Source organism: Vulpes lagopus, chromosome X (assembly GCF_018345385.1).
Source record: "Vulpes lagopus strain Blue_001 chromosome X, ASM1834538v1, whole genome shotgun sequence".
NCBI classification, from domain to species: domain Eukaryota; kingdom Metazoa; phylum Chordata; class Mammalia; order Carnivora; family Canidae; genus Vulpes; species Vulpes lagopus.
The window spans coordinates 78,550,155-78,562,290 of NC_054848.1; the positions used below are offsets into that span (position 1 = coordinate 78,550,155).

The 12,136-nt window shown below is 37.5% G+C and overlaps 1 protein-coding gene across 1 annotated transcript in view; it reads left to right on the top strand.

The window, feature by feature from the left end:
• Nucleotides 1-12,136, top strand: part of IL1RAPL2 (interleukin 1 receptor accessory protein like 2) — a 646,721-nt gene that overhangs the window by 78,519 nt on the left and 556,066 nt on the right. The window lies entirely within an intron of this gene.

Sequence of the window (12,136 nt, forward strand, 5' to 3'; positions counted from 1 at the left end):
TATATATATGTTAGATGTGTGTGTGTGTGTGTGTGTGTAAGTGTTCACACACGTTTGTAACGTTTGTATTGTGGCTAAAACCTGAGCCATAGTAAAATTTGACATTATCCAGACAATTGTAATATAGATTGCATTAATTAATTAATTTATGGCTGATGCTCTTGGGCATTACCTGTTTAACTATGTAATGTTCACATCAGCTAGTTGGTTAATTATAACATATTCACACTAATGTTAGGAATACAGATCCATTTACTAATAATGACACTTGTTGAGTAAGTTCATTGCTGTAACTCATATTTAATTAAGTTTTTGATCCTTGAGACTCAGAAGTTTACTCTGGCTTTTTTCAAAATTCTGAATGTTAACACAAGGAATACAAAATATTTTATTAGAGGGGCACCTGGGTGGAACAGTTAGTTAAAAGTCCAACTCTTGGTTTTGGGTCAGGTCATGACCTCAGATTTGTAAGATTGAGCCCTATATCAGGCTCTGAACTCAGCATGGAATCTGCTTAAGTTTGTCTCCCCCTTTCCCTCTGCCCTTCCCCACTGCACATTTTCTCTCCCTTTCTCTCTCTGTCAGATAAATAAATATATATGTTTTAAAGATTTTTATTTATTTATTTATTTATTTGAGAGAGGGAGAGAGAGAGAGAGAGAGAGAGAGAGAGAGAGAGAGAGAGAGAACACTAGCAAGGGGAGTGGAAGAGGGAGAAGCAGGCTTCCTGCTCAGCAAGGAGCCCAACATGGGACTTAATTCCAGGACTCTGTGATCATGACCTGAGCCAAAGGCAGACACTTAAATGACTGAGCCACTTAGATGCCCCATAAATAAATATTTAAAAAATATTTAATTAGAAACTAATATACATATGCTTTAGTTCATTTTATATCCTAATATATGACAGTTCTACTTAGTCTGAATTTGTAGAGTAATTTCTGTGGAGGTTTGAATTATCCTTTTGATTAGATTTGCATATCCTTTCCTCTATGAGGTTTCATAATAACTACCCTAAAGGGACAAACTCAAATAGGAAAGATCTGCCTTTGGTTGATTTCTAGTTTCATCAATGTGAAGTAGACTTCCTGTATCATTCAAGGATAAGAATCAACCAGGCCATTATATATCATTAATAAGTGATCTGACCATGCACAAATCCTTGCAGTATCATCATTTTGACTACAGTCACACAATCTGTATCAGTTGTTTGCGGAACACTTCCATTGGGAATTATTTACGAACATCTGTGGCATTATAGTATTGGGTTTGGGTCTTAAATTGGATCAGAGTAGAGTTTACACTAAACCTCTTTTATGCTTCCATCTAATGGGTTATGGTGACAACACATTTACTTTTTTAGTTTCTTTTTAGATTCTGGAAAAACAGAGCTAGCACTACTTCTGTTGGGTATTTTATAAGGTGTTAATTCACTTGCCCTAAACTTTTAGTATAGTTAAACTATGGATTTAAAATTTCACTTCAACTCTACCTCCCAGAGGTTTTCAAACTTTAATGCACATCAGAATCATGTGGAGGGACCCAGGTGGGATAAAGATGAGGTTCTTTAAATACAGGTTCCGTCTCCCTCCTCCAGATTCTAGTTCAATACATTAGTAAAAATGGGAACTTGCTTTTTTGTCCAGGTAATTCTCTTGTATGTCTTCCAAGGATTATGCTTTGAGAAACAATAGCTGAGAGATTAATGCTAAAGAAGTCACTCACGGGTTTGATTTTCTTGTGAGCATGTTAGTTCACATACACACACCAAACTCATTTTCATAGGCCCACAATTGTTTTACCTAACTTCCTAAGAGCTGTCATGAAAATATGACTCCTTGGTCACCAAGGGAAATCTGTCAAGAGAATATGGGGATGAAGCAGCCTCACCTACTGAAACAGTAATTTTTCATTTATCGTTTGAGGAAAAATATACTGAGTATGTATCACATGCTGGAGAAAAAATAGTTAACAATTGTCTTTGGGTCAGTTGTCATCATTCATATAAGATACCAAGTTTATGTATTTATTAACATACTTCAAATATTATGCTTGATGTAGAAACAAAATGGCCTCCTGGTATAGAGGTTTAAGATGTTGCTCTGTGAAAATTTATTTTTAATTTTTATATAAGTTATATTGTGCTTTTTATGTTTGGAATTGCTAAGCAAACAGCTTATCCTCTTGTGATTCAAAATATAAGGCTGAGATTATTTAAAAAGTAACCCACTCTTGGGAATCCCTGGGTGGCTCAGTGGTTTGGCGTCTGCCTTCGGCCCAGGGCGTGATCCTGGAGAATCCCAGATCGAGTCCCATGGCAGGATCCCTGCATGGAGCCTGCTTCTCCCTCTGCCTGTGTCTCTGCCTCTCTCTGTGTGTCTTTCATGAATAAAAAAATCTTTTTAAAAAATTTTTTAAAAAGTAACCCACTCATACTTGTTTTCAGTTTAGCAATACACAGGCATGGCATAGGTATTTCAACATAAAATTAATAGGATTGGTTAATTACAAAATTATGTAGATAGTTCTTTAAAATTGTATATTGCAAGCATGCAAACCTTAAAAGATAATCAAAATTTTAAGAGGTTACTTTCTGACCATTCTTTTTTAAATTTATATATTTGAGAAATATTCTTTCAGTAAAACAAGCAGTTTTTGTAAGTGTGTAGGTGCTACTTGCTTTAAATAGATCAGCTATAAAAAGATCCAGATATTCAAAACTGATGAATTAGAAGGTAACCATTGATCTTATGAAATTATTTTTTCCATATAAAAGAATTTGTCAGAGGATTTCTTTAAATAGCCAGGTTTCCTACTGCATTAAAATAGGATTTGAATTAAATGCAACTTTTCTGGAATACTTTTAATATATAAATTATTGCAGATTTGTATAATATTGTGGACATTTCTTTTTATTCTTTCGGAGGGTTCAGATGAATAGGAAAGTGTTTAACAACAAATAGACGTGTACATTAGTGTGTTTAGGTCATTTGTCAAAGATGCCAACAACTAACAGTTTTATTTCCCATAGCATATTGTAGGTGGATCTTTGTTATTTTAGAGAAATTCTCCCTTTATTCTCACATTGAATTTTGTGCAGAGGGCTAGTTGAAGTGGTAAGAAGAAAAGGGAGTGCTGATTATATGATAGTGAGAATATAGAACAGGTGATAACGGAAGAAGAGGAGTGGGAGAGTAGAAAAAATAATGTAATAAGTTCTCTGGGAATTAGAGGAGACTGTCTGCCTTGAGAAGGTCAAAGGCAGTCAAATTATAGGGGCTTCCCAAAATGAATACAAGCAGGAAGCTGACACTAATTAATTGTATTGGAAGATAATTCACCATTCACCTAGCAAATCATTCACAAATGCATGATTTTATTCTGCTTTTTAGAAAATGTACTTGGCTACTTAGAAAAAACACTAACCTGTTCTTTGGTGAATATACAAATAATATCCATCCTTCTGATCATTGTAAACAGCTCTAGAGTTCCAGATTTGGGACTCTTCACATGTTAGGTTAATCTCTTAATCTGTTTGTGTCTAAATGCCATGGCTAGAAAGAGAAGTTTATTCTACGGATATGTTTCAAGGATTTGCTGCTAGGTTATTATTAAGCAATAGTAGCAACACAATCTGGACACACAAAGCTTGGTAAAATTACAGAGTGGAAATTGGGATCGGTTTTTGGTGAAGATGCTCAAATGCATGCCTTCAGTAAGTGCTTTTAATTTCACTTTGCCAAGTTATAACTAACTGTAGTGCATTGTTGTACGTGTCATTGAGACTGCATAGCTTATTAGAACAACCTTCCTCTGATGTATGGCTGCTATTTACACACAGAGGAAGCAATTTCACATTAGGCTTGAAATCAGGCTTTTCCTGGCCCTGGCTCTTTGTTTCTTTATGCCCCTACTGTTAATGCTTAGACATTGGGGTGAAAGTGGGATTAGGAAAAATAGTGGAAGGTGGAAATATGGTGGCAAATTGGAGGAAGAAACAGAATTAATATTCTGACTGAATAATGGTAATATAACAGAACTATGTAATAATCATAATAGGGGCACTCAGAGAGCTAATATCTATTGAGAGCTCTCCGTGTGGCAGACATTGTGCTTTGTGTTTTTCATTCATTTTCTCATTTAATCCTCAGAACAATCGTATGAGGGTGAATGCTGTTACTGTCCCCATTTTATTGAGAAAGAAAATTTAGGTGAAGTGATGTGCCTTAGGTCACATGTTTTGTAATTGGCAGAGCATGGATACCAATCTAGGTCTTTCTGACTCTCAAATATAACTTTTTACCCACTAATAAGCACAAACCATATAATTTCATTCACCAAATACATATTACATACATTGAAAAAATATGTCAAAATATTGTTCATAATGCTCATTATTCCACTATCATGTCCTTTCTGGACATTAACTATTTGTTCTTCAATAATTTCCTATAGGAATTTGGATACCATTAAAAAGGATACACTTAATATTTTGGAACCTAGTCCTTATAGCTCTCAGTGGGCATCTTAGATCAGATTAGTAGAAATGGGACACAGAATTAAATCTGAGCTTAGGATGGTGGCAAGAGAGAAACAAAAAAAGCGTGGTGTCAAAAAAAGCAAGAATGTGCAGAAGATGGAATTTGCCAAGCTTCATATTTTGGTACCAAATGGCCCTATTAATATGGAAATCCATATTGAGAAAAAATGGATTAGTGAGGTTCACTGTAGTTATCATAATTATTTCAAGCTAGTTGAAGTGAAGTAATGGAGAACAGTCTAGCTAAACAATGTTTTTTTTTTTTTTTTTTTTTTTTTTTTTTTTTTTTTGAAACAATGTTGATTCCATTGGTAAAGAGCAGTCACACATAAATCGGTGCCTATTCTGTGCAACAAGGAACATAGGATGTAAGTTTCTTAATGTGGTTCTGAAAGCAGACAGGTAGAGACAGAATTATGTTCTCTTTGGAATCTGTGAAAATTTTAATTTCTTTTCAGTATAACAAATAGTGTTTCAAACAGTGCTTCCAAAATTTGTTCTGTGGAGCTCCAAATCTAAGAGATGTTAGTAGTTATTTCTGGAAGAGAGAAAGGAGAAGAGAGGAGGGGGACAGAGAGGTTTTTGTGGCAATGTGTTTATCTGCTAGGTCAAAGTTAAACAGATTTCTTTTTTTGCAAGGCATTTCAGCACATCTTAGTGCATATCATATTCTAATATGTATTAAGGTTTTCCAAAAGGAGGATGAAATATAGTTTAGGACATTTCCTAAACTTGTGTGATAACATAACATAACCTTCCCCTGTCCCAGAGTAAACTGTGCCTCAGAGAGTTTAAACCATTTTTCCTGGGGTGGCAGATGGTGAATGGCTTGGCCACGACTAGAACTTGCATCTTCTGATTCCTAATATAATGCTTTTTCTATCATATCCCATTGTTACTCTGTCTATAGTCCCTTATTCCTGGCTTCTGGGCCAGAAAAAGAGGAAATGCATCCACAGGAGGACTCCAAATTGGCGACTTCAGAGCTCAGGTCTAAAGATCCCTGAAATAACCTATTATATAAAACGTTCATTTGCCAATCCATCATTTTGGCTTAAAGAAGAAATAGCTGAGATTCTGTTACTTCTATAAAAGGAAAAGCATTTACTGCTGATGGTTGAATCCAAGCCAGCAAAAGGGCAATGCCCTAATCAATAGTCAGATGCTTCTGGAAGCTAGGCAAGTCATGTACCTGAATGGGTGCGCGAAGCAACACAGAGAGGCAAGTTGGAGAGTATTAGAATCCCTGACTCAGCCCTAGCTTGTTATCATGTAAAATTAAGGATCCAATCCTACTAGGCTCTCTAATTTTTGAAGAGATCATAGGAGTTTGGATTTTTATGTAGAAATATCTGGTTTGTTCATCACTGTAGTGGACTAAATAAATAAAACATGCCTATATGCTAAATTCAGTTTGGGGGCTGCCTTTCTGTGGCCTTTACTTTAAAGAGTTTGGTTCAGTAGTGCTTTTCAACAAGTGAGTGATTGTGTGGCTGGCTCAGACTTGGCTCCACTATTTTCATCTCCAGCAGTGAGTGGGAAAAAAAATACAAGTGGCCTGGAGAACAGCACTCAGAAGCCATCCTAATCACACCATCCAGCTGACTGGTCGATTCTAGCAGAGAGTGAAGGGCACAATTTATGGATGCAGTACTACAGGAGGGGTATTGACAAATTGATCACCTTACAGAGAAGAGCAATTTAGGTGATGAAGCAAGTTCATTTCAAATGTTACAGATAAATGAAAAGCCCTGGGGATGAAGCACCCACCTTGCAGCTGCCCCGAAGTAGTGCAGTGTGAAGCACTGAGGGGAACAAGTCATTAGCATATGTTCTCTCTCCTTCGTGTTCTGAGCATCCAGTTAGCATGATCTGAATGTCTGTGTCCTGATTATCATTTGAGAATGTATCTCATTTATACCTTCCATATGACTTAATGAGGAAAGCCCTCAGCACTCAGTAGCTCTTGGCCACATTAAGGAAACTTTCACATGACTGACTGTGCATTTCATAATTGACTGTTCTTTTGCACAGTCGCAGGTACAAAAATCTCATGACCAAAACCAGCTTGTAGCAGCTCCTTTGCCTTTCCTCTGAGGACTCCCTTTCCCTGCCTGGGTGACCCTGGCCTTTCGTAGCCTGCCCAGCCCACTGAGAATGACATCTTTGTCCCTTTTCTGATTCTTTCAAATGTTCTCATGTCCTGTCTTTTCGGTAGCCCATCTCCTCAGATTCTTATTTTCTGCTGGAGCTCATCTAGTACCTCAATACAATGAAGAATTCCTGACCAATAATGGCCCCCAATGCTTCCCTTTACAGCTAACATATTTGCAATTTAATAGATATTTCAATTCTGTAAATCATAGGCATGACTAATGGTGGGAATTTCTGGCAGCTTTGCAGTGCCTTTCCCAGAGTGTCACAATTCATACCCTGCAGGTGGCTGTTTTCTCCCTCTAGAAACAGGGTCAACTCTACTCATGACCTTGGGTGACTAGGAAGAAAAAAAAAATCCTGCTTAGAATTAGGTGGAAGGAGGGAGGGCCTTGAGTATCAGTTTAAGGAGTGTTTTTTACCCCTTCCTCTTCTGCCACTATTGTATTGTACTTCCTTTTTACCCCCTATTGCTCTCCCCCCTGCTTCAACCTATGACATAGGGCTATCTGTTAATGACAGACAAGCTCAAAGAGATCTCCAGTCTCTGTCCTAGGGAAATGTTTGCATGTTTCTATGCCTTATAGAGAGATGAACAAATACTATTCACTGTCCCATCAGCAGAAAGCTGGTCTTTCTTCTCTGCAAATTTCCCTGGACTGTGAGAACATTCATTCCTGTGGGTTTGCTTCATAAGTAGGTGTGCAGGAGACCTGCTTGGAGAGATGAGGGTGAGCAAGTTAGAGCACATGGCAGCAGGATATGGTAAACGTGCCCAATTTCAGGTCAGTTCCGCTCAAGTGGCTCTCTTCCATCACCTGAGGTGATCGTTGACTCCTTGGCTGACTCTTCTGACTTGAATTAGGGGTGAGGGAAGGGGTTCTTGGGAAGGAATTGTGGTGTGACTCCTAGGTGTAAAGACCTCTGAGATTCCTGGGCACAGATTTTTCTGAGGTCCATTATGTTCCTTTGTGAAAGTCTCAGTCAGCTACCTTGTTCTTCCCCATCCTGAAAGCAGTGGTTTGAGCAAGCTAAGAACATTTTATCGAGCCACCCTTCTAGAGGATGAAAACTAGGAGCTTGGTATGGTGAGAGATTAGCCATGAACCAGATCTAACAGAATGGATCAGATGCTCAGAGGACAACCATTTATTGGGTCAGGTATTGTAGTGTACCATCAGACAAAGTTCACAACAACCTTGGAAGTTTGGAGATATTTCTTCTATTTTATAAGGGTAGAAAGGGAGGCTCAGAGGGGATAAGTTACTTGTCTGTGATCACATAGATAGTAAGTGGTGGAGTTAGGATTCAAACTAACATTTGTTCCAAAACCTTGCTCTTAAAAGCAACCAGCTACAAAACACCTGCATGGCTCCTGTACACAATAATGCTCAAGAAATGTCGCTGAGAAAAATTACTTAACTTCCCTGAATTTCAACTTCTACATTGGTAAATTGGGGCTAAAACGTTCCTTTCCTTCCTGCTTACTTGCCTGCTTCACGTTCTTTCATTCCTCTTTGCCAAGCCACATTTGTACTTCGGTACTTCTTCCATGAAGCCTTCACAGATTAATCTCATTTATGGTTACCTGTTTCTTTCTTCTAAATTCCCTTGGCAATTTTGCAAAAGTTTTCACCACACTGACACTAATTTATAATTAATTATCTTGAAGTACTTGGTGTAGGTTTTGTCTCACCAAATAGATTAATGCCCTCCGCATTCTGTTGTTTCCCATACAAAGGTTTACGCTAACATTTAGATACAACATATAATTATGGAGCTAGGAGCTAGGCACTATGTTTTCACATATATTATCTCATTTAAGCATCTCAAAATCCTGTGAGGTATTGTCATTTTAGCCCCACTTTACTGTTGAAGTTGAAGTTCAGATAAATAATTTTTCTCAGTGTTTTACTGTAACTAAGTGATAGCACTGCAATGAAGGTTCAAGAGGTGGTAATGGTTTTATCAAAGCCTGAGCCCCTTCTGCTAGCAAATGCTTATAGAACTATACGTTGTTCATAGTACTATACTCTGATTTGACTATAACAAATTTTGTTATGTGGAGATGGATAAGACCTTTTGCTGAGAAAAATGGAGGAAGCTGTTTCTAAGAAATTTGAGCTAAATCAAGCATTTAATTCTTAAAGAAGACCCGTGGAAAACTGAAAACTTGATTGGCCCCCTTGGACTTTGCTTCAGAGTCAGAAAAACATGATTCAAATCCTTAGTATGATAGTAGCTGTGTGACTTTAAAAAATTTTATTCTTCTGAACTTCAGTTTTCTTCCCCATGCAAAATGGGGAGATGTTACTGTGTTCAGTGGAGAAAATATACGAAAAGCACTTAGAATGGTATCTGGGAGATATTAGGCATTCAAAAATGATATTAATTATTGTGATTAGCATCATTTTTATCATTATTATTAAGACTGGAAAGCTTGCAAAGATGACCTCACAGCCATTTTACCACAAGAAAGCAGTCTAACAAATGGTTTAAGACAAATTGCTATTTTTAATAGGGTGCTTTATTTACAGGTGATGAAGTTTTTTTTTTTAAAGTAGGAAGTTAACCAGGGTCTATGACAAACTCAAGCAAAAGGCTACAAACATAGGTATTAGAGGCCAAACTGTTTCATTCAAGGATATGCAATCATGTGGAATAATTCGTCAATTAAGGTGATCAGAGCAAATATTGTTGTCCGTAAAAATGAGCTTTTGCAGCCAGTGAGACATCTGAATGATGTGTGAACCAAGAGCAAAGGCTGCTGAGACAAAGCTGAGGTGGAAATGAGTCCTGAGGACAAGAATGTTAAGGAGAGTGGCCTTTTCCTGTCCAGCAATTCCTTGTGTCATTATGATTCATCACTGGTGGCTTATAAAGACAGTTAAATTGTCTCCTTTGGCTGTCAAATAGGAAAATATTTCATCAGTTCAAGTCTATAAATCATTTCTTGGTACTGAGTGTACTTTATATAGCTGGAAATCTCTTCATGATTTGGCACTGTGTTCCAGTGGGGATCCTGAGGGGCAACTGGGAAGCACCAGATACAGCAGCCTAAGTGATAAGCTGCATATACATAGGTCGGCAGCCAGGGAAAGTTGATTCCTTTCTGGGGCATGTTGCTTTGATTCTGTCTGACTGGTTAGGAAAAACACCCCACCCCCCTTATGTGCCTGGCATATAGTAGTCACTTAATATATTTGTTGAATGAGTGAATTTAAGTATTTTGTGTATTTTGAATCCTTTGCATCAGAGCTCACCTACAGTGTCTGATGACTCTCTCCAGTGTATTCTGGGAAAATGAGATTAAAAAGGCAGTAATAATTATGCTCAGAGGATATGGGGTCAGGATACCCTGACTTGTTTGCCCAATTTGTATGCTCAGGACATCACAGCTTCACTATAAACTCTGGCATGAAAGTTACATGAGAAACCATTGGACTTCCATTTTTTCCTGATCAAAGCCTTTTAAAATAATAATTTAATCACCTAAACCCCCTTGCTCCTAAGATCAAACACCTGGTAGTATCTATATCTTCATTTTTTTAGAGAGGGAGGGGGAGGAACAGAGGTAGAGGGAGAATCTTAAGCAGGCTCCACACCCAGTACAGAGCTGATCCAAAATCTAGAGTCAGATACTTAACTGACTGAGCCACCAGGTGCCCCTATATCCTCATATTTTTTACTAGTAAATTTATCTTCATGATACTAATTAGTGTACCTCCTGTCTAACATATGAAGTAAAAGGTGAAAAGAACATTTTAGGATAAGTGAACGATTATTTATTTAATTTTGTGATTATCAACCTTGGATCCACAATTAGTATATTTGATATTATCTTCTTATTCATCAAATACTCATTGTGCTGGATGAATAGAGGTGAACTCTATTCTAGGGGTTACAAGAGTTAATAAGTTAACTTTTATTTTAAGAGACATGGTTGAGCTTATTAGTTGTAGTGAGGGGTAGGGAAAACAGAGATTAAACACATGGATAAATATATAATTAATAAATGCAGAAGTTGATAAAAAGAAAAACAACAGACTGAAAAGTAGGTAGATCCTTACTTTATCTTGGATCATTGGGGAAAAGTCTGCTTGAAGCAAAATAACAGTCACACTGGATCCTGAAGGTTAAGAAAAAAGCCATCTAGGTGAAGAGTGTACAAAAAATATTTCAGAGAAAATAGATTTTTGGCCATGAGGTGCCAAAGATCCTTGCAAGCTTAGGGAACAGAAAGAGCAATGTGGCTAGATTATAGGAAGTAGTGGGGAGAGTGAGGCAAATGAGATTTGGAAGGTAGACAAGAGCCAGATAACACAGTACCTTAGAAGGTTTTGGTCTTTATCCTAAGAGCAGGAGGACATCATTGATCAATTTTCAATAGGAAACTGTCACATTCCTTCTTACATGAAAAAAAGTCTTCCCCTGGATGGTCCAGGGAGAACAGATGGAAGGAGGCAGAGAGACAAGTTAGGAGGCTATTGTAATATCTCAAAGAAAAATGATGGTGGCTTGAACTAGAGTGGTAGTAATAGAGATAGAAATATGTGGGCAGATTCAAGAGATATTTTAGAGATAGAAATGATTGTACTTTTTCATGATGATTCCTAGATTTTTGGTTTTAGTAACAGAGTAGATAGTAGTGCTATTTACTAAAATGGGGAAGACTAAGGGAGGCAAGATTTTGTGGCAAGATTCAGATTCTGTTTGGGCTATGTTTTATTTGAGATACCCATTGGACATCCTAGAGGAGATGCAGAGTAGGCAGTTGGATATATGAGCCTGGCATTCAGAGAGAAGTCTGGAATATAAATACAAATTTTGGAGCTGTCTGCATGCTATGTGGGGTAGGATACAATGAAGTATTAAATTCTGTGGGGCAACTGATATTATTATAGGAGATAAATGCAAACTGCAGCTTCTAGGCCTTTTAAAAAATATTTTATTTGTTTATTCATGAGAGACTCAGAGAGACAGGCAGAGACAGAGGCAGAGGGAAAAGCAGGCTCCATGCAGGAAGCCTGATGTGGGACTTGATCCTGGGATTGTGGCATCATGCCCTGAGCCAATGACAGACACTCAACCGCTGAGCCACCCAGGCATCCCTCCTAGGCCTTATATTACATATTTTCTCTAGAGGACTATGAGTGTAAGAAAGCTACTTGTCATAGTTTTCCCAAGCCTCATCAAATTGTTAAATATCATGCATGATGTTTGTACCTATATTTTTGCTGATATGTGGAGATGACATCCCACATTTAACTGACATTTGAATCTCTCAGTGCTAGAGGAATATAACTAATGACATACTAAATAGTTACTTTTTATTATATATGCCATGCACCAAATATTAATCACTTTAAATACATTTATTTCTAATCATTATCATAGCTCTAAAAAGAACAGGCCTCAATTAATGGATAAAGAAACTCAGAT